Source organism: Panthera leo, chromosome A1 (assembly GCF_018350215.1).
Source record: "Panthera leo isolate Ple1 chromosome A1, P.leo_Ple1_pat1.1, whole genome shotgun sequence".
Taxonomy (NCBI): Eukaryota; Metazoa; Chordata; class Mammalia; order Carnivora; family Felidae; genus Panthera; species Panthera leo.
Genome location: NC_056679.1, coordinates 231,094,706 through 231,113,942, shown reverse-complemented (window position 1 = coordinate 231,113,942; position 19,237 = coordinate 231,094,706). Strand labels below are relative to the sequence as shown.

Here is a 19,237-nt window from a genome sequence, read left to right as displayed (position 1 = left end):
GGTCTCCAAAGCGAAGTAACATGATTGTCGGGGAGAAAATATATGAAGAATGAAGAAAGGACAGTGCTCCCTATTGGAAGCTCTAACCAGATTGCTGGAGCGGGCAGAATGGCCAAACCAGTATTTCGGGCCTAGCCTTATGCCAGGAAAACTGCAGTAGAAATTCATGAAGCTTGAAAGGGGTCTTGTGAGGCCCTTTGTCCACGGTTATTCTGCACGGATGAAGCTAAACCTAACTTTGCTGACTTCCAGGGGAACGCCCCACAGGAAATTCCACCCAAGTGGGGCGCCTGGGGGACTCAGGTGGTTAAGTGTCCGACTTTGGCTCGGGTCATGATCTCGTGGTTCATGGGTTCGAGGCCCGCATCGGGCTCTATGCTGACAGCATGAAGCCTGGAGCCTGCTTTGAATTCTGTATCTCCTTCTCTCTCTGCCCCTACCCCCTCACACACACACACTCTCTCTCTCTCTCTCTCTCTCTCTCTGTCTCTCTCTCTCTCAAAAATAAATAAACATTTAAAAAAAAAAAAAAGAAAGAAATTCCACCTAAGTGCCTCCAGCGTATAAATAACATTGCTGCTACCTAGAAATTCCTCACCTGAGCCCCACACCACAGGCTGTGGTGCTGGTTCCCTACTGAGAGAGAAAGAGAGGAGCCCTTCCCAGCAAACAGCAATACGCTTGCAGTTAGACAAAACTGTATTTTACTTCGGTCTCTTCATATTAATAAAATATTGCCATATTGAAAAGTTTGTCTCACTACAATGTACCATTTCAAGGCTTTATGTTAGAAAATGGCATGAGCTACTACAACATCCGATATTATAAATAACACCTAGAAACAACCAAAAAAAAACCCTAAACAAAGAACAAAGAAATTACAGTCGAGCCCAAAGACTTTAGACTTCTAACACGTTGACCTATTATTTTCCATTACTGATATAGATACAGATACATCTCCCTCCCATGTATGTGTGTATGTATGTATGTACATATATATATGGGGAAGGGAGGGAGGGAGATTGAGTTGGCCTTTATCAACATTCCAAGAAACCCCCAATGTTGACTTCCTCATTTTGATATTTCACTAAAGTTATGTGGGAGGCTGCCATTAGGGGAAACTGAGTGGAGGTGCATGGGGCCTCCCTGCATATTTTTCACCAAATTTCTGTGCCTCCAGAATTATTCTAAAACTAAAAGTTTAAGACGCGCACGAGTAAGGAAAGATACTCTACCCACAAAAGAAATGAAGGTGGACCTTGGAAGGGAAGAAGCTCACGAACGAGGGAAGAGCTCTGTGAGTCATCGCCAGCGGTAGAGAGGAGGCGGAGGAATTGCACAAGTGGTAGTCGTTGCAACTGCAAGTGTAGGGATAGTAACCGTTGTAGTAGTTGTAAGAGCAGTAGTAGTAAGAATCGTAGGCAGCAGTCGCAGTTGATAGGAAATATTTGCATTCTCCACCATTGGGGCGTAGCGAAGAAGGAACCGTGTGAAGGTGGAGGGGAGATGTTTCATCCAAATCTAAACCCATGTTGAATCGGTCCCTTGTGATATTTACTAAGAGGACGTAAGAAGCTTCCCAAAATAACTCACTCCCAAAATACATGTCTTATTCAACTTCCCAGGAATGCAGTCTTCAGGGTGAAAGCACGTGAAGAGCTCAAAGCAGGTGAAATAGTACATTGTTCATTAAATCCATCGAACGTGTTTGTCGTAGGATACGGAATTCGTGTATTTAATTTACGAATCAATTCCTCAACCTTCTATTAATTGCCCCACGCTTGTGGGTTCTCCCCGTATTTGGAAAGCCCCAGACTCTCCGGGACTTAGCTTTCTCCTTACAAGCCAGCTTGAAAAATAAGTACTCTGGCAGATTCAAGAGAGAACATAATTCAAGGTTCGTTATTTTATGAAGCTTTTCCCACTGTCAACCCAAGTGAGAGCATCGGTGATGGAGCTGGAGATGGAATATTACAAAGACTCTAGAAATGCTTAGGATATAAAGCACCTACTACGTGCCTGATGCCATTCTGGTCATGCAGGACCCAGCAGTGAACAAGGCGGTCACGATCCTGCCCATTCTCAAGAAAGAATGACAATGTGCACAAAACTCAACAAACAAGATGATTTCAGATAACAACTCTGACTTGACCTTAACCAACTCTGACTTGAATAAAAACCAGGAGATGTGATAGAGAACAACACTTTGCAAGGGCTCTGGGTCAGGGAAGGTCTCCCTAGAGAGTGACATGTGAGTGCAAACCCAAGAAACAAACAGGAGCAAGCCAAGAGAAAGAAGGCCCCACAACAAGAAAAATACAAACCCTAATGTGACCATCAATTTGGTCTTTGCGACAAACAGAAGTGGCCGTGAAGACAACAGCAGATGAAATCAAAGAGGAAGGTCAGAGCCAGGCGGAATTAATATATTTGGAGGGACTAGGCATGTGGATCCATCCATGAAGAGGGGCTGCAGAGAGAGTACTTTCTAGATTTCTGTCTTGTGGCACTAGATGGAGGGGCTACTGCAAACTGGGATTGGAGAAGAGGGCCCTGGGTCTAGTGCAGGACTTTTCAAGTACAAGACATGGCTGAGACCCCCTTCTGATCTCGGGTCTCTGACTTGCGAGACAGGGTAGCCCAAAGTCCCAGTGCCCAGATCCCACCCTGCAGCCACTCCCCTGCAGGGCCTGCCCAGCTCCCCAGGGGCACCACCTTAAGGCAGACGCAGGCTTCTTGGCCTTGGGATCCACAGACCAGGCTCTTCTCCCTCCACCCTAAGCCTGGGCAAATCACCACTGCCCCATATGTGTCCTCAATTCTTATACTGTTGTCTCTTCTCATTCCTGTTGCTGCTCTAACAAATTGCCACAAGCACAGTGGCTCAAGACAACAAAATTCATTTTCTTGTGGTTCTGTCCAAGATGCACCACTCTGGGCTAAAACCAAGGGGATGGCAAGGCTGCCTTCCTTCTGGTTTTGCCTCTTCCAGCTTCCACAGGCTGCCCAGCTTCCCACTAGGTGCTGGCTCTCGCTCAGTGAGATCTCACTGAGCTTCCCACTAGCTCAGTGGCTCTCGCCCACTGCATGCCATAGCAGCCTGGGGATCTGGGCAGGGCCCCCCAACAGAAGCCACTTCCGGGGAAGAGATGAAAGTCACTGCTCAAGAAGAAGAGTAACCTGGGGCACCCAGGTGGCTCCGTCGGCTGAGCGTCTGACTCTTGGTTGTGGCTCAGGTCACGATCCCAGGGTCATGGGATTGAGCCCCGCACCAGGCTCCACCCTGAGTGTGGAACCTGCTTGGGATTCTCTCTCTCTCTCCCTCTGACTCTCTGACTCCGACTCTGGCTCTGGCTCTCAGCAGAACTGAGGCCTGGTGGTGAGCATGCCCCCCCCCCCGGGAATTCTCAGATAGATCATTAGTGCTGTCTCTACTCGGGGGTCATTTTCTCTTTAACATAGGCTGCGCCTCCTTTTCCACTTTGCAAGCTCTGTACACCCACCGTCCTGCAGGGGTGAGCGCCACGGGGGAAAGGTAACACGCTAAGCCCAGGGCCTCCCACCCAAAACCTGCCTCCACTTCCAGGAAGCATGCTGATTCTACTGCAAACCCCCCCCCCACTCACTTCCGTGGACACACTTTCTCATCTATATTCTTCTCAATCATCCTTCCCACAGCGACCCACCAGATATGGTCCAAAAAGAGAACCCGCCTCTCACTCAGGTTAGGATGACTGACATTTTCAATCATAACACATTTCAGTCATTAAGGAAAGTAACTAGAGAGTCTCCAGGGAGGGTGAGTGAGTGAGAGGAAAGCATATTCTTACAACTCAGCTTACCTATGTTTTTGAAAAGAAGGTTGTCAGAAAATGGGACTTCTTTTGAGTCACTACAATGTTAACATCTGTGCGTCTGTAAAGGGAGAGAGACTCCTAATCATCTCTCACGTCTGCAAAATGCCTTTGAGTTGGAAGAATGTATTCGTGGCCTGAGCCCCCACCTGTAGAGACAGCACCAAGGCTTAACCCTAAAAGGTCCTACTTGCAGCAGCCGAGTCAGAGGGCTGAAGCCTGGGTGCCGGAAGCCTGGTAGGACGGCAGTGCTCTGTCGCAGGAGAACTTTCACACACGTGTCACTGAGCCTTCCGGCAAGATGGGCAAGAGTCACCTGGAAGGATAGAGACAGAGACTTTATCAGGCTCATACCATACGTCATATGACCTGTTCCTGGCTGCTTTCTGTAGGTGGTGAGTCTAGCCTGAGACTTGCTTTCACTACAAACTAGTAGGAGAGTTTGGGGGGCGTAACTAACCCTCAACCACCTCTAACTCTTGGCCAGATACCATCGTCCGGCGAAGAACACTTCAGAGCTATGTGTGACGCAGCAAACTCAGGGTCATTCTCAGCAGCAGAATTTAGTGAACACCCACCGTGGGCCAAGTCAGGGGATGGGAGGGCTCCCTCTCCTGTAGTCCCGTGCTTACATGGCCTCGTGGAGCTGTGCAGGTTCCAAGAGGAACCAGCGAGAAGGCCCACTGTGGGCCCAGGAATGCACTGTCCATGGATGATCCCCATGGTCAACCCCTGGTCTCCAGGCCCGAGGCTATCTTACTTGGATGGAAGTCCTAGAGAAGAACCATTAAAGGCAGTGCACCTCTTGGGCTCCCGCAGGCCTTGGGACCCCAGCAATCACAGTTACAGGCCTTCAAGATTTGCAAGGTAAGAATACGCACAGGCCTGCAGGAGGAAAAGGCCATAATCCGGTAAGAGGGGACTACACCGGGGCTTAACCGGAGAGAGGACCTGTAAGCATCCACAGACACCGTGAGCAGTGCACATGAGATTGCGAGAGAATGTACAGAAGCTTACGTGGGGAGTGCACACAAGGCGGCAAAAAGAGAGCAGAGGCGCACGTGGAAACTGCACACGGTTCGCGTCGAGAGGCACACGCCGACTCACGTGGGGAGGGGCGCCCAGGCTCACGTGGGGAGACCCACGGTGGCCACGTGGGGAGACGCACATAATTCTTGGGGACCTAAAAATCCCTCTCAAACAACTCCCCCCATTTAATAGAAGAAGAGTGACCCTGGAGGGTCCGGGGCTTCTCCCCACGCAGCCAGTGCAAGTCACGCGTGGGGTCACAGACCAGGATCGTGGGCCAAGACGTGAGTTTTACTGCCTTCTTTCATTTCAAAAGAAGCTAAGACAAAATTTCGCCCGAGACCTTTCCGTCCTTGGGTACAAGCAGGACAAGGAACACTGAGGTCAAGATTTGAAACTTCAGGGGCATTTTCTCCAAAGGCTGCCTGGGAGCTGACAAAGAGGAGGAGATCTACTCACTACAGGTTGGGATTTGAAAAGAATAACGAGCTCGGGAGCCAAGCACGTGCCTCCGCGGGCCCCGGCGCTCCTCGCCAAGCACCTGCCACGCTTCTCCCTCGGGACGCTCAGAAGGGCTCACATCTCTCCGTGCTGGGGAGCCTGTCCCTGGCCCCGTCCACAGGAGGGCCCCCCTCGCTCTCAGCTACTCCTCCTTTCCTTTTCCTCCTGGCGTCTATGCTGAGGGTGATTCTATCGTTCATGTTTTGCTTTTTTACCATCTCTCTCCCTTCTAGAATGTCAGCAGAGTGAGGCTAGGACCTCACACTCTCCTGTGTTCAAGGCTCTGATCTCAGTACCTAGAAAAGAACCTGGTACAGGGTGGATCCTCAGTCAACACCTGCTAGGATAAAATAACGATAAACCATACACCTAAATGCACACGCTGTTCCATTTCCAGAGGCTATATTAGAGAATAGATGATCTTACATTTTAAGAAAATTCTCTGGTGGGTTCCCGGAAAAACAGTGTTCTTGTGTCCCTATAACTCACTGTCGTTCCTGCAGTAATGACCGAATGAGTACGGAGAGATTAAGGAAGAGGAAACAGGCATTCATTTCTCTTTGTGACTTTGACACAGGTGAGGCATTTCTCTGAGAGTTCGTCTCCCCGAAGTCCTTCTGCCCCCAGGGAGGACCAGGAGAGCCACACTCTACAACGGCCCGTCCCTGAGGACCAGGGCTCCGCAGGACGGTCGCGTGCTGTTGAGTGTGCAACTGCAATTTTTCAGACAGCTCCCGAGATGCCTGCCTGGGGCAGATTTGCAAGTGATCCAAAGGTGACGGAAAATGACGCTACACCAGAGTCTTTCATTTTCCCGACGATCTGTCACAAGGACGAATGCCATCCGTTCCGGTGGTCTTCGAGATCACTCCATGCTTGGATGGTTGTGTCAACACCAGGTCAATCCGGGATGGATCAACAACCCCGGTAATTCCAAGGAGCCCGCTTTTACTGTAAGCCACGGTGACATTCCACAGCGAGGCCTCCGTGAACGTGCCCTGGGCTGCAGGGCTCCACCCAGAGGCGCCCACAGGGGCGACAAAAAGCCCCGAGTGAGAAGCCACAGCCCGCTCACCGTCACGGAACAGCCCTGACCAGCTCTCCGTTCAGGTGAGCCTGAGTGAAAGGTACGCAGTCGGTTACCTGGGCAGGTCTCGTTACCCACGATGTAAAATGTATGTTTAACACAGGCCATTTTACCACACTGGCCGCCACAGTCACCTGGAGACCGCTGCCCTTGAACGGCCAGGAAGCGGTAGGATCGTTTCTAGGAGTTTTAAGTCATGCTAAAGGAGAATAAGCAAATATCCAAATATCCAACATTTACAGAAGCAGAATCCCAGCCACATCCTCATCAGACATAGCTGTTGAGATAGGACGCTGTAAATCGTAGCAACTTCATACGGTAGTCAGCCTTCGTATCTGAGCCTGGTGTCTCCTTCCACCCCTCCCCCCCACACGCACCCACACGCACACCATCCACACGCACGCACACACCATTCACACTCTAACAAAGCCTCTGCTAACAACAGCCTGTTTAATAATGCAGCATGGAGCAGAGGGCAAGAAATTATCTTGTTCTGCCCAAACCCAAGTGGCAGGAGAAAATATTTCCCAGCCCTCACGTCCTTGAGATGTTAAAACTGGATTTGCAATCAGTTTGGTGCTGCACACAGTGCCCAATGGAACAGCATCGTAGCAAGACCGATGGTTCTGCTTTGCAAAACCTAAATAGCACACTTACTGAAGACAATCTGAATGCAGAACAAAAGGGACCTTAGAAATAACCGTCAGGCTAACAAAACTACAGCGCTGAGTGGGTAGGCCCGAATTTAATGAAATGATGTAAAACGTGTGCTTAGAGTGTCTGGAAGGTTTGGAATGTACTCAGTTCTCTGTGGGATAGTTTGGGTTTGCATCACCAATTAACACAAGTTCCCAGTGACGGTGTGTGTGTGTGTGTGCGTGCGTGTGTGTGTGTGTGTGAAGTGTCTACAGTGGCAAATGCCCACACCAAAATACACAACGTCCAGAAACTTCATTTCTCTGAAAATGAATCCCATTAAGTTTTTTCCTAAATTTTTTTTATTACGTGTCTTTATTTTTGAGAGGCAGAGAGACAGAGGGAGAGAGAGAGAGTGAGTGGGGGAGGCGCAGAGAGAGAGAGGGAGACACAGCAGCCAAAGCAGGCTCCAGGCTCTGAGCTGTCAGGACTGAGCCCGACGCCGCTCGAACTCACGAACTGTGAGATCGTGACCTGAGCCGAAGTCGGACTCTTAACCGACTGTGCCACCCAGGCACCCCTCCATTAAGTTTTTTTAAATGTAATTTATTGTCCAATTGGCTAACATACAGTGTGTAAAGTGTGCTATTGACTTTTGGGGTAGATTCCCGTGGTTCATCACTTTCAAACAACGCCCAGTGCTCATCCCAACGAGTGCCCCCCTCAATGCCCATCACCCACTTTCCCCTCTCCCCCACCCCCACCATCCACCCTCAGTTTGTTCTCTGTATTTAAGAGTCTCTTATGATTTGCCTCCCTCCCTTTCTGTTTGTAACTATTTTTTCCCCTTCCCTTCCCCATGATCTTCTGTTAAGTTTCTCAAGTTCCGCACATGAGTGAAAACATATGATATCTGTCCTTCTCTGACTAACTTATTTCACTTAGCACAATACCCTCCAGTTCCATCCACGTTGCTCCAAATGGCACGATTTCATTCTTCCTCATTGCCAAGTAGTATTCCGTTGTATATATAAACCGCATCTTCTTTATCCATTCATCAGTTGACAGACATTTAGGCTTTCAACAACAGCCAGATTATGGAATCCCATTAAGTTTTAAGCTCCAGCATGTAAGATCTGGAGGTAAGCACCAGAATTAAGAGGCTGCTTGAGGAACCAGGATGGCCATGATTCTAGTGATTTCTTTCTTTCAATCACTGCCAGCCTCGGCATGCAAAGTTATCTAATGGGGAGTCCACAGAGAATAATCCAGAAGCTAAAAGACTACAGGGACCCCTATCACACAAGCATGAGACATAAAAACAAACTTGGCAAATGCAAAAAGAGAAATTAAATGACCTTTGAAAGGGTTATGGAGCCAGCTAGGAATACTAAAGGATATTCACACAAGCCTCTTGCTCACGGAATGTGAATTCCGAACTACACTTTCTCCAGATCCTTTAAGACACACAGGTTCCTGACATGCAAGCATGAGGGTTGAATGAAAAATCACTATTCAGTTCTCATGTGAGGTGGAAAAAAAACTTCAGGGCGTAAAACAGTTAACAAACAAAGAGAAATGACAGCTTAAATTTGAATTTGGAGAGCACCTTGCAAATTGTTTGCACAGATGTGACATTATTTACATGATAATTTCATGCTTCTCAGCACACAGAGGAAAATAAAACTTGTTAGATGACATAATGGGACCATTAATTCTATTAATGGATCAAGGGTTGTTTCTAGAACTTTTCCATTGCTTCATCATCTTGATATAACTGGCGATATTGTTACATCTGCATTTCAACACCTACTGCAAAAGGCAAGTCAGAAAGAAAATAAGTTTGCTACCTTGCCTAGAAAAATAATGTTTCCTAGTATCAAAAATAGTCGAGGCACTACAGATAACTCTTAAACGATATGGGTTTGAACCGCCCAGATCCACTTGTAAGGGGATTTTTTCCAATAGCTACAGAACAGGACTCTAAATGTATTTTTTCTTCCTTATGATTTGCTTCATAACATTTTCTTTTCTCCAGCTGACTCAGTCTATAATACAGAAAGCATACAAAACATGTGTTCATCGACTATTAATGTTATCGGTGAAGCTTCCGGTCAACAGTAGGCTATTAGCAGTTAAGTTTGGGGGGAGGGGGGCGGTCAAAAGTTACATGGGGATTTTCAACTGCAGCGGGTAGGGGAGCGTTTTTGGCGCTCCTGACCCCCGCATCGTTCAAGGTCAGCTGTATCTGGAATGACCTCTGGCCAAAGCATTAAGAACCGTTTTAGGGCTGAATAGTTTTCCAGCCATTGAAAGAACAGAATAAAGAGCTTTGTCTACAATACTTATTTCAGAAAGCCTCAAAGAAATAAGCATAGATCAGCCACAAAACCACGAAGCTTCTTCAACGTGATGTTGCTCCTGTTTCCTCCAACGGCGCTGAATCAGCTCCATTTCGGGGGCAACGCTCCGGAAGCAAGAAATGATAGATTACAGTTGCGGTGAGCTTCACTTCGAAAGCACAGGAGGAATTCTCTTCTGTCGGCACTCACATTTCATCACTTACTTGCAATTTCTGTAGAGTACTCTCCAAACTGGGAAAGATGAGGAGGCCACGGGATAGATTCAGATTCAAGAGATTCGAGACTCGCCCTTCACCCTGAAAAACATTCCACGCTGTCCCTCTGTAAATGGAATTATGGCCCCGGCAACACACGCCGGGGCGCAAAGTGCCCGGGTGAACCGAAATTAAATGCTCATGAAAAAGGGCTCCCTGCACATCAGCATCCATCTGAGCTGGCCTCTTCGCCTCCGCCATCTGTCTTGATTTTCATTTAGAGCCACGCCTTTCGCGCCGGGTACACTCCCTCACAGTCGCGGGTGGGTGTATGTGTCCTTGTCACCCATGGAGCGACACGGGGGAAAGAAATTACTTACTGATTTTCCTTTCTGTGGAATGGTGTCTTTGGAATGGCTTCTTGAACCAGGCCAGCAACGCGTGCGGCTCCAGCGGTGGGACCTGAGACAGGATGCCGTGCTGGGACCGTCCTGCTCAGCCCTCAGCCCTTCTCGGCAACTGTTCCTCCTGAGACCGCCAGCTCCCCGCCTCGTTGAGAAGACAAAGTGTGCCCTTAGACTTCGTAAGGATGAACAAAAAAGGGCGTCTTCCCATCTGAGCAGCTGAAACAGCACGACGAGAGCTTTGTTCTACTTCTTTATTCTGATGGAGGTTTGGGATGACTCGTCCGGAAAGGGGGCCGCCGCTTGGACATGCAGGGAGGGCAGAGACGGACAAAGGGGTACGGAAGGATCTGGAGCAGGAGCACGGAGAGGGCGGGACCTGCGTGCCACAGCGGGATACAGAACCGGGTAGGCGGTGGAACCAACAGACGAAGAGTCCTTCACAGCAGGGACCATGTGACCCAGGCAGGGGCCCAGGTAAACATGACCACCTGCTGTTGTAAACAAGCTCTTCTCGGATTGCAGAATCTCCCCTGAGACCAACGTGACCCAGGCAGGGGCCCAGGTAAACGTGTGTCTGTAGGGGAAACTGAGCCACACGGCAGCTCATACCCAACCGGCCCCACGGGCGCCCTCTGTCTTTGCTGCCCTTGGCCCAAGTGATCCCACTGGTGCTGGCAACCCAGCCTCAACCTTCTCATTGTTCTGACAAACCCTCTTCTCGCTGCCAAGACTCTCCTTGAACCCCAGCTTCCTGCCATCAGCTCAAAACACACTGGAGGTTCAGGAGAGTCAGCTGGTGATACTGACTCTTTGAAAGGACTGTAGTAAAATCCAGTTTTCACCTCTTTCTCAAGACTTTAATTTTGTTCAAATGGTCTGCTCTACATAAGAGATCTAGTAATCTCTGAACAAAACGGTTATTTTTTAAATTTACTTTTTAAAATATGAAATTTATTATCGAGTTGGTTTCCATACAACACCCAGTGCTCATCCCAACAGGTGCCCTCCTCAATGCCCATCCCCCACCCTCCCCTCCCTCCCGCCCCCCATCAACCCTCAGTTTGTTCACAGTTTTTAAGAGTCTCTTATGGTTTGCCTCCCTCCCTAACTTTTTTTTCCTCTTCCCCTCCCCCATGGTCTTCTGTTAAGTTTCTCAGGTCGCACCACTAGGAATTCACCCAAGGGATAAAGGAGTGCTGAAGCATAGAGGCACTTTTACCCCAATGTTTATAGCAGCACTTTCAACAGTAGCCAAATTATGGAAAGAGCCGAAATGTCCATCAACTGATGAATGGTAAAGAAATTGTGGTTGATATACACAATGGAATACTACTTGGCAATGAGAAAGAATGAAATCTGGCCTTTTGTAGCAACGTGGATGGAACTGGAGAGTGTGATGCTAAGTGAACTAAGTCATCCAGAGAAGGACAGATACCATATGTTTTCACTCTTATGTGGATCCTGAGAAACTTAACAAAACAGTTTTTAAAAGTAATCTGACTATCCTATGTTTCTATATTAAGCTCTTGCTGCAGCTTATTGGAAAAGTAAACGAGCATCAATGCAGATCAGGTTATGCTCGGCTGTAGTTAAAGAAGAGAAATAACCAAGGGGATACCAGAAGGTGAAAATGAGCCATGAGCTGTTGTAAAAACATAACAAAATAAACAGGTAAATTCAGAAAACTTGTAATTGGGAAATTTCTAAGGACTTCACATTTGTCGGGAAAGGTGTACTACAGATTTACTTTTCCTTCTGGGTTTTGCTACTTGAAAAACCCAAACTTGATGCAGATAAGCAGATGTGTCCCAAGCATCCATGTCAACACCGGCCTTGGCCAGCCTGAGGCCACCGGCAATTTGAAATGCAGGTCTGCTATGAGCGCTCGTTGGGCTTTTACTGTGCAATATTCATGGTGAATTACAAAAGGCATTTTAATCACAATCTCTATAAAGCACATGGATAATAAGAAAAATAGCCACCAAATTGCAGCTTAGACTTCTATTTATTTTACAAAGACACTCTAGAGTAATTACACATTTGGCAGGTTAATGCTAAATTCAAATTTAAAAAGTAAGATTAGCTTTTATAATATAATGAACGGCCAATTTCTTATATCCTGCCCTTGGGTGCATCCCAATACTGCCTCCTGGTGGTACTGCAGCTTAATTGCAGGAACAGGTTTTTGAAAAACAGTTGTTTGAAAGATGAAACCTCAGGTGATTACAAACACCATGACATTAAGCAATGTAGCCCTGAGGTCTGTGGTGGGAGAGCTGTGACCAAACATCCATCTCTATCCTTTGAGAGAGACTACTGTGACCTCTGCTGTTCTAAGAAATAAACTAAGAAATGAACTAAGAAATAAAATCACCACCTAGAAAATTTGGCTTTATTTTTTTTAATGTTTATTTATTTTGAGAGACAGAGAGAGTGTGAGAGGGCTAGGGACAGAGGGGGGAACAGAGGATCCGAGGAGGGCTCTGTGATGACAGCTGAGAACCCGATGCAGGGCTCGACCTCATAAACCATGAGAGCATGACGTGAGTTGAAGTTGGACGCTTAACTGACTGAACCACTCAGGCGCCCTGAAAATTTGGCTTTATTAATATCCAAATTCAGACCAGTCAAACCAAGTTATTAAGTGGCATTGGAAAAAGAAAGACGTGGTACACTCAGGTTCTGTTCCTTCAACCTGCACATCTCAGACAGCTTGGCATTCGGTGTGAACTGGAAAAAAACACCCGCCTGAGTCCTCCAAAGTTGGTTTAAGAAACTGATTGGCCCATTTCCCTCCAGTGTCTCCTGGGTTGTGACAATTCGGGTCGTGCAAAACCTCCATAACGCTTCATACCAAATGTCTGACCCAAAACCATCTTGTGTACTTCAAGATCCGGGGCAAACCCCACCTTCATAGTATCCTCCTTTCTGCCTCAAGACTGAAGTGAATTCTCCTTCTATCTTTTAGATAGCCCTGTCTACAGTAGTCCCCTCTACCGCTCTATGCTTATATAATGTTACACCATTTATTTCCTTCACTCCCCTATCACGTGCTGTGGTTACCTTACCAGGCTATGTTTTTGTTTGTTTCCTGTGGGTCTCTCCCCGTAGAATGGATGCCTCCTGAGGGCAGGGACCTAGCCTGTTCTGCTCACTACTGCATACCTCGCTCCTTGCACAGTGTTTAGCACGTGGTAGATGCTGAATATGTATTTGCTGAAAGAATACACATTTAGTGGTGCTGAGGGTGTTACAGTCAGTCCTATGCTTGCTGCTGAGATTGTACAAATTATTTAGCGGACAATTTAGCGATACGAATCAAACTTCGTTACGCGAATATAGTAGTGAAGTGTAAAAAATAACCCAAGCGTTTGTCAAGAAAATGGAAATAAGTGATGTGCGTCAAATAGTAATATGCTATGCAGCCATCAGAGATGATCAGGGGCACTCGCACAAGGGCCATCCTTAGGGGCACCAGTTAAGCATCCGATTTTGGCTCAGGTCATGATCTCACAGTTCATTGGTTCAGGCCCCATGTCAGGCTCTGCACTGACAGTGTAGAGCCTGCTTGAGATTCTCTCTCTCTCTCTCTCTCTCTCTCTCTGCCCCTCCCCCACTTGTTCTCTCTCTCTCTCTCTCTCTGTCTCTCTCAAAAATAAGTAAACTTAAAACAAACAAAAAAAAAGATGATCATCATCTCTATTTACTGACATGAAAAAATGCCCATGACATATATTTAAACTCAGAGACAAAAACAAAAACATGCGTAATGGTTAATTTTACGTGTCAACTTAAGTGGGCCATGGAGTGCCCAAATATTTGGTCAAATCTTATTTTGCATGTTTCTGAGTCTGTGAAAGTGGGTTTTGTTTTGTGTTATTTCAGATGAGAAAAACATTTATAAACATTTTTTTTTTTGAGAAAAACATTTAAATCAAGAGATCCAGTAAAGCTGACTGCCATCCTTAATGTGGGTGGGCCCTATTTAATCAGTTGAAGACCTAAATAGCACAAAAAGGCTGACCGTCCTCTGGTAAGAGGAAATTCTTCCCACCCGCCTGCCTTCAGACTGAGACGCTGATGTTTCTCTTGCCTTCAGACTCAAACTGAAACATGAGCTCTTCCTGCTTTTTAGCCTGCCAGCCTTCAGCCTGGAGCTGTATCAGCGGCCGTGGTGATTCTCAGGTCTTCAGACTCACTCTGGAACAAAACCGTCAGCTCTCCGGGGTCTCCAGCTTGCCGACTCATCCTGCAGGTCTCGAGACTTGCCAAACTCCATAGCTGCACGAGACAATTCCTTATAATAGATCTGTATCTGTGTATCTATCTATATTGATGTATCTGTAGCTATCTCTCCATACGTAGACAGAGATATAGATACAGCCTATTGGTTAGAGAACCCTGACCAACATAGCACGTATAACAGAATCTCATTTTGTTAAAATATCACGACAAGGTAGGTTTAGTTGTGGTGGCTTGATCGCGGTATGTCCGATCCGCTCAGGCCTCCCTGTATCCGTTGCTCTTCCACGGTCCCTTTCACAGCGACACTAGGTACCCATTTAACTTGGTTTTGACCAGTGCGACAGCAGTAAATGTGACGTAAGCAAGGACCTGGAAAGTGTTCGCATGCAGTTTGCCTTTCCGCAGCTCTTGAAACCTGAGGATGCCGTGTGAGCCAGCCCAGGCTAGGCTGCCGGAGTAAGAAGAAGTCACTGCAGAAAGGCCCCAGATGTCCTCCCTGTGCTGGTCAAGGCCAGTCCATCAGTTGACCGTGAGGTCACGTGAGACCTGACTGCCAGAACCGCCCGGCTGAACTCAGTACAAATTGCCGACCTGAAGAATCATGAGCTAAAGAAATGGTTGGTATTTCAAGCTACTAAGTTTGGGGATGGTTTCTTATAAAACAAACAATAACTAATAAACTGTGATAGAAGAAAAAACCCAGAGGTCTGTATTCTAAATTGTCAGTAGCTGTGATTTCTGTATATATCTTTACATTCTGTTAATGAGAATATATTATGTCTGTGAGCATTAAAAAAAAAACCCACATTTTCATTTTGAAAAATTAATTTTTAAAAAATTGTTTTAATGTTTTATTTTTATTTTTGAGAGACAGGAAGAGAGACAGAGTGTGAGCGGGGGAGGGGCAGAGAGCAGGGGAGACACAGAATCCGAAGCAGGCTCCAGGCTCGGAGCTGTCAGCACAGAGCCGGATGCGGGGCTTGAACTCATGAACCGTGAGATCATGACCTGAGCTGAAGTCAGACTGACTGAGCCACCCAGGCTCCCCCAAAAATTAATTCTTTAAAAGTGACCACGGGGCACCTGGGTGGCTCAGTCAGCTGAGCGTCCAACTTCGGCTCGGGTCATGATCTCGCAGTTCGTGGGTTCAAGTCCCACACCGGGCTCTGTGCTGACAGCTCGGAGCCTGGAGCTGCTTCGGATTCTGTGTCTCCCTCTCTCGCTGCTCCTCCCCTGCTCACACTCTGTCTCTCTCTCTCTCAAAAATAAAGATTAAAAAAAATATTTTTAAGTGACCTCTCTCTTCTCAGATTTCTTGTGGTACTTACTGTTTGCACAACCAATACTCCAATTACTAATAAAGTGTTTTGATACCTTTAACTGATCTTTAAGGTTTTCACTGTTATTTGACTACGGGACTAGAACATACAGTCGTATGTATTTGTGTGTGTGTGTGTGCGTGTGTGTGTGTATGTATCTTCCACAGGTATTAAACCTATAACTGCCATATAGCACGGGTCATAAACGATTGGCTTTACTTTGATTTCAAGTCAAAATTTTATATTAAGAAGTAAAGCAGAGTGAGAAACAGAATAGCTGCAGGATAGAGAGAGTCCCTGGCAACGTCAATGTGTGAAATTAGTGGCTGCCGGAAAAGCCAATACCAATGTACTTGGTGCCATTTGCACCTGCACATGCCCTGTGCTAAGAGCGGGGGTTCCCTTGGTTACACCAGGATTCCAGGCTTCAACTTCCAATGTCGAGATTAACTCAATTGATTGAAACCATATATATATATATATATATATATATATATATATATATATATACACACACACACACAAACCAGTAAATTAAACAAATCTTGGAACTTTAGAACACAAATTTCAGGTTCTGTTAGAGAGGTAATCTGGAAAGAGAGTCATTTTTAAAGACGGTACAATAAATAACATGGAAAAAAACTGGGCAAACCAAAAGAAAACCAAGAGTGTAAACGTAAAACAGATCATCCAACTAACTTTCTAGAATTTAGTTTTTAGACAGTATGGCCAAGAGGTCAAAAATTATCCACCTACAACCAAGTTAATAAAGAAAAATAGGGGCGCCTGGGTGGCTCAGTTGGTTAAGCGGCCGACTTCGGCTCAGGTCATGATTTCGTGGTCCGTGAGTTCAAGCCCTGCGTCGGGCTCTGTGCTGACAGCTCAGAGCCTGGAGCCTGTTTCAGATTCTGTGTCTCCCTCTCTCTCTGCCCCTCCCCTGTTCATGCTCTGTGTCTCTCTATCTCAAAAATAAATAAACATTAAAAAAAATTAAAAGAGAAAGAAAGAAAGAAAGAAAGAAAGAAAGAAAGAAAGAAAGAAAGAAAGAAAAAAATATAGTAGGCAGGCATCATTCCACTTTCTTTGATTTTCCAAAAAGATTCCATGCACACTTTTAAGAGGAAGGTGATACAGGAAAAAAACCCAAAAAAAACACAGTATGTTAAAAACAAGACAAGTGGTAGATTAGACACTGAAGCAAGATGGCCACCGCCTTCAGCTGCCAGAGGGTCACCGGCCTACCTTGAGGAGTGCCATTACTCACCATAAAGCTAAGTGGCTCTGACGAGGACACCGGGGCTCTAAAATCTGCTGGCAGCACTAAAATGGGAGTTGGGAAGAATGAGGAGCTGTGTGACCAGGTTTCAAAGAATTTGAGTCATTTAGGTAATTGGGCCAGCAGATGGCTAATGCGGTTCATTTTGCGAGACTGAAATGATTAGTCTGGGAGAGAGAAGCTAATCTAGTAATAATGATCTTCCATTTATGTGGTATTATTTTTTACAAAGCACCTTTCACCACGAGGTTCCCACAAGGCCTCTGTGAAGGCTGTGCGCGGTTGGCTAAGACGTTACAGGTGGAGGGAGAAGCATAGAAGGAGGAGTGTAATCCGCACAACGGTGGCCCAGACGGGAGGAGGGGGCCCTCACAAGAGAAGCAGGGGAGCCCCAGGGTGGTTCACCAAATAGAGATATCTTTTGGGCACTCAGCTGGGAGAACTCAACCGGCAGAATATTTGCACGATTCTGAATGGTGACTCATGAGAGATTAGGGCGTTATTTCCTGGGGGTAAGATCTCAATTCTGCATATACCCGATTTCAAGGTTTTTCTCTAAACAAAGGTTTAAAGAGATTAGCTTTATCTTGCTAAAATGATGAAAACACACACACACCAAAAAACCCTCAATTGGTCAAATGAAACTTTTCAGTTTTGCGAAAACTTCCCAAGACTGAACAGGTGATTTCGGTGAGAAGTGGTCCCAGGGGAAACAGAGAGAGAACGTTGTTCTATAAATCCCTCCTTCAGAAGAAAACTGCTCTCCTTTCTTTCCCACCCTCTCATCCGCCAGCCCCCTCCCTTCCTGCTCCCATCCTCCTAGCGCTCGGTCAACAGAGGGTGTTGGATGCAACTGGGGGGCAGCGCGGCTGGACGTTCGTGCAGTGAGAGCCAGTTCTCCAGTCCTGCTCATCGCCCCTTCACCAGCCACCTCGAATAAGCAAACAGGAGCCTCTGGGACATTTTGAGAGCCTGGATTTTCTATCCGCCTAAAACACATCGCTATCACCTACTACAGATCAAGTACGGCTTCGGGTCAGTCGGGAGCAATCAGTCAGCTTACATGGGGTGTCAAGCAATCAGAAGCCCAGAGAACGGGGACAATGGAACTTGCCTTGTGTGGCTTCAGAGGCACCCGAGTTCCAAATTCCAAAAGCTCAGCGGTTAAAAACGCAGCGTCTCTTGTTTATATAACCAGGGCAAGTGTTTACACTAACCGTCGCTCCCGGGGGCAGATGGGAGAGCATCCAACTGTGTCTCCAAGTCAGACTGCTGTCAGAAGGCGGGATTCTGCGGATCTCCGGGAGCACGGGGCAGGGAGGGATGAGTCCCGGGCCTGGAGGGCTGTGACTCTTGCTCCCATCCACCTGGGCGCCGTCCTATTGCTAGAGGGTCAGATCCGAGTCAGACCTCAGCCCACCTCACAGGGAAGTCACCCTGAAAAGACTGCGAACTGTTAGCATTAGGCTACGAGCAATCTCGGACCGTGTCATGCAGATTCCAGGCCCTCATACTCTACTTCTCCTGCGCCCTTTCTAAACCACGGTCAGCCACTATTACGTGCAGTTGCAGACAGCGTTTTTTTTCTCTTTTTTTCTTTTTTTAACATTTATTTATTTTTGAGAGACAGAGAGAGAGGCAGAGCGTGAGCAGGGGAGGGGCAGAGAGAGAGGGAGACACAGAATCCGAAGCAGGTTCCAGGCTCTGAGCTGTCGGCACAGAGCCCAACGGGGGGCTCAGACTCATGAACCTCGAGATCATGACCTGAGCTGAAGCCAGACGCTCAACCGACTGAGCCACCCAGGCGCCCCAACCCCACACATTTGAAAGTGAAAAAAAAAATGGTGAAATTAATTTTCTTACTGAGAATGTTAGGTGAGTTTCAGGTCAACAATATAATGATTTGGGATTCGTATATACCGTGACAGCGATCACCAGTGTAAATGTAGTTAATACATCACTCACCATGCAGGGTTACAGGTGTTTTCTTTATGATGAGGGCTCTTAAGATCTACTCTCTTGGCAACTTCCAAACATGCAACACGGTGTCATTAAGTAGTCACCATGATGCACCTTCCATTCCATGATTTACTTCATCTTATAACCAGAAGGTTGTATTGCAATTAATTTTCATAATTGTATAAAAACTTTATTAACCCAATATATTCAAAATATCATTACAACATGTAATCAATATTTTTTTAAAATGTTTATTTAGTTATTTCGAGAGACAGGAGAGAATGTGAGCAGGGGAGGGACAGAGAAAGAGGGAGAGAGAGAATCCCAAGCAGGCTCTGTGCTGTCAGTGCAGAGCCGGATGCGGGGC

General features: G+C 46.8%; 1 protein-coding gene across 2 annotated transcripts in view; it reads right to left on the bottom strand.

Moving 5' to 3' along the window:
* Positions 1-19,237, bottom strand: part of ATPSCKMT (ATP synthase c subunit lysine N-methyltransferase) — a 334,726-nt gene that overhangs the window by 82,314 nt on the left and 233,175 nt on the right. The window contains exon 8 of one of the 2 annotated variants that reach the window (XR_006206496.1): positions 3,843-4,170. The gene's annotated coding sequence lies outside the window, so the exon portion shown is untranslated. The remainder of the gene's footprint in view (positions 1-3,842; positions 4,171-19,237) is intronic. The other variant, XR_006206497.1, reaches the window with a different exon arrangement.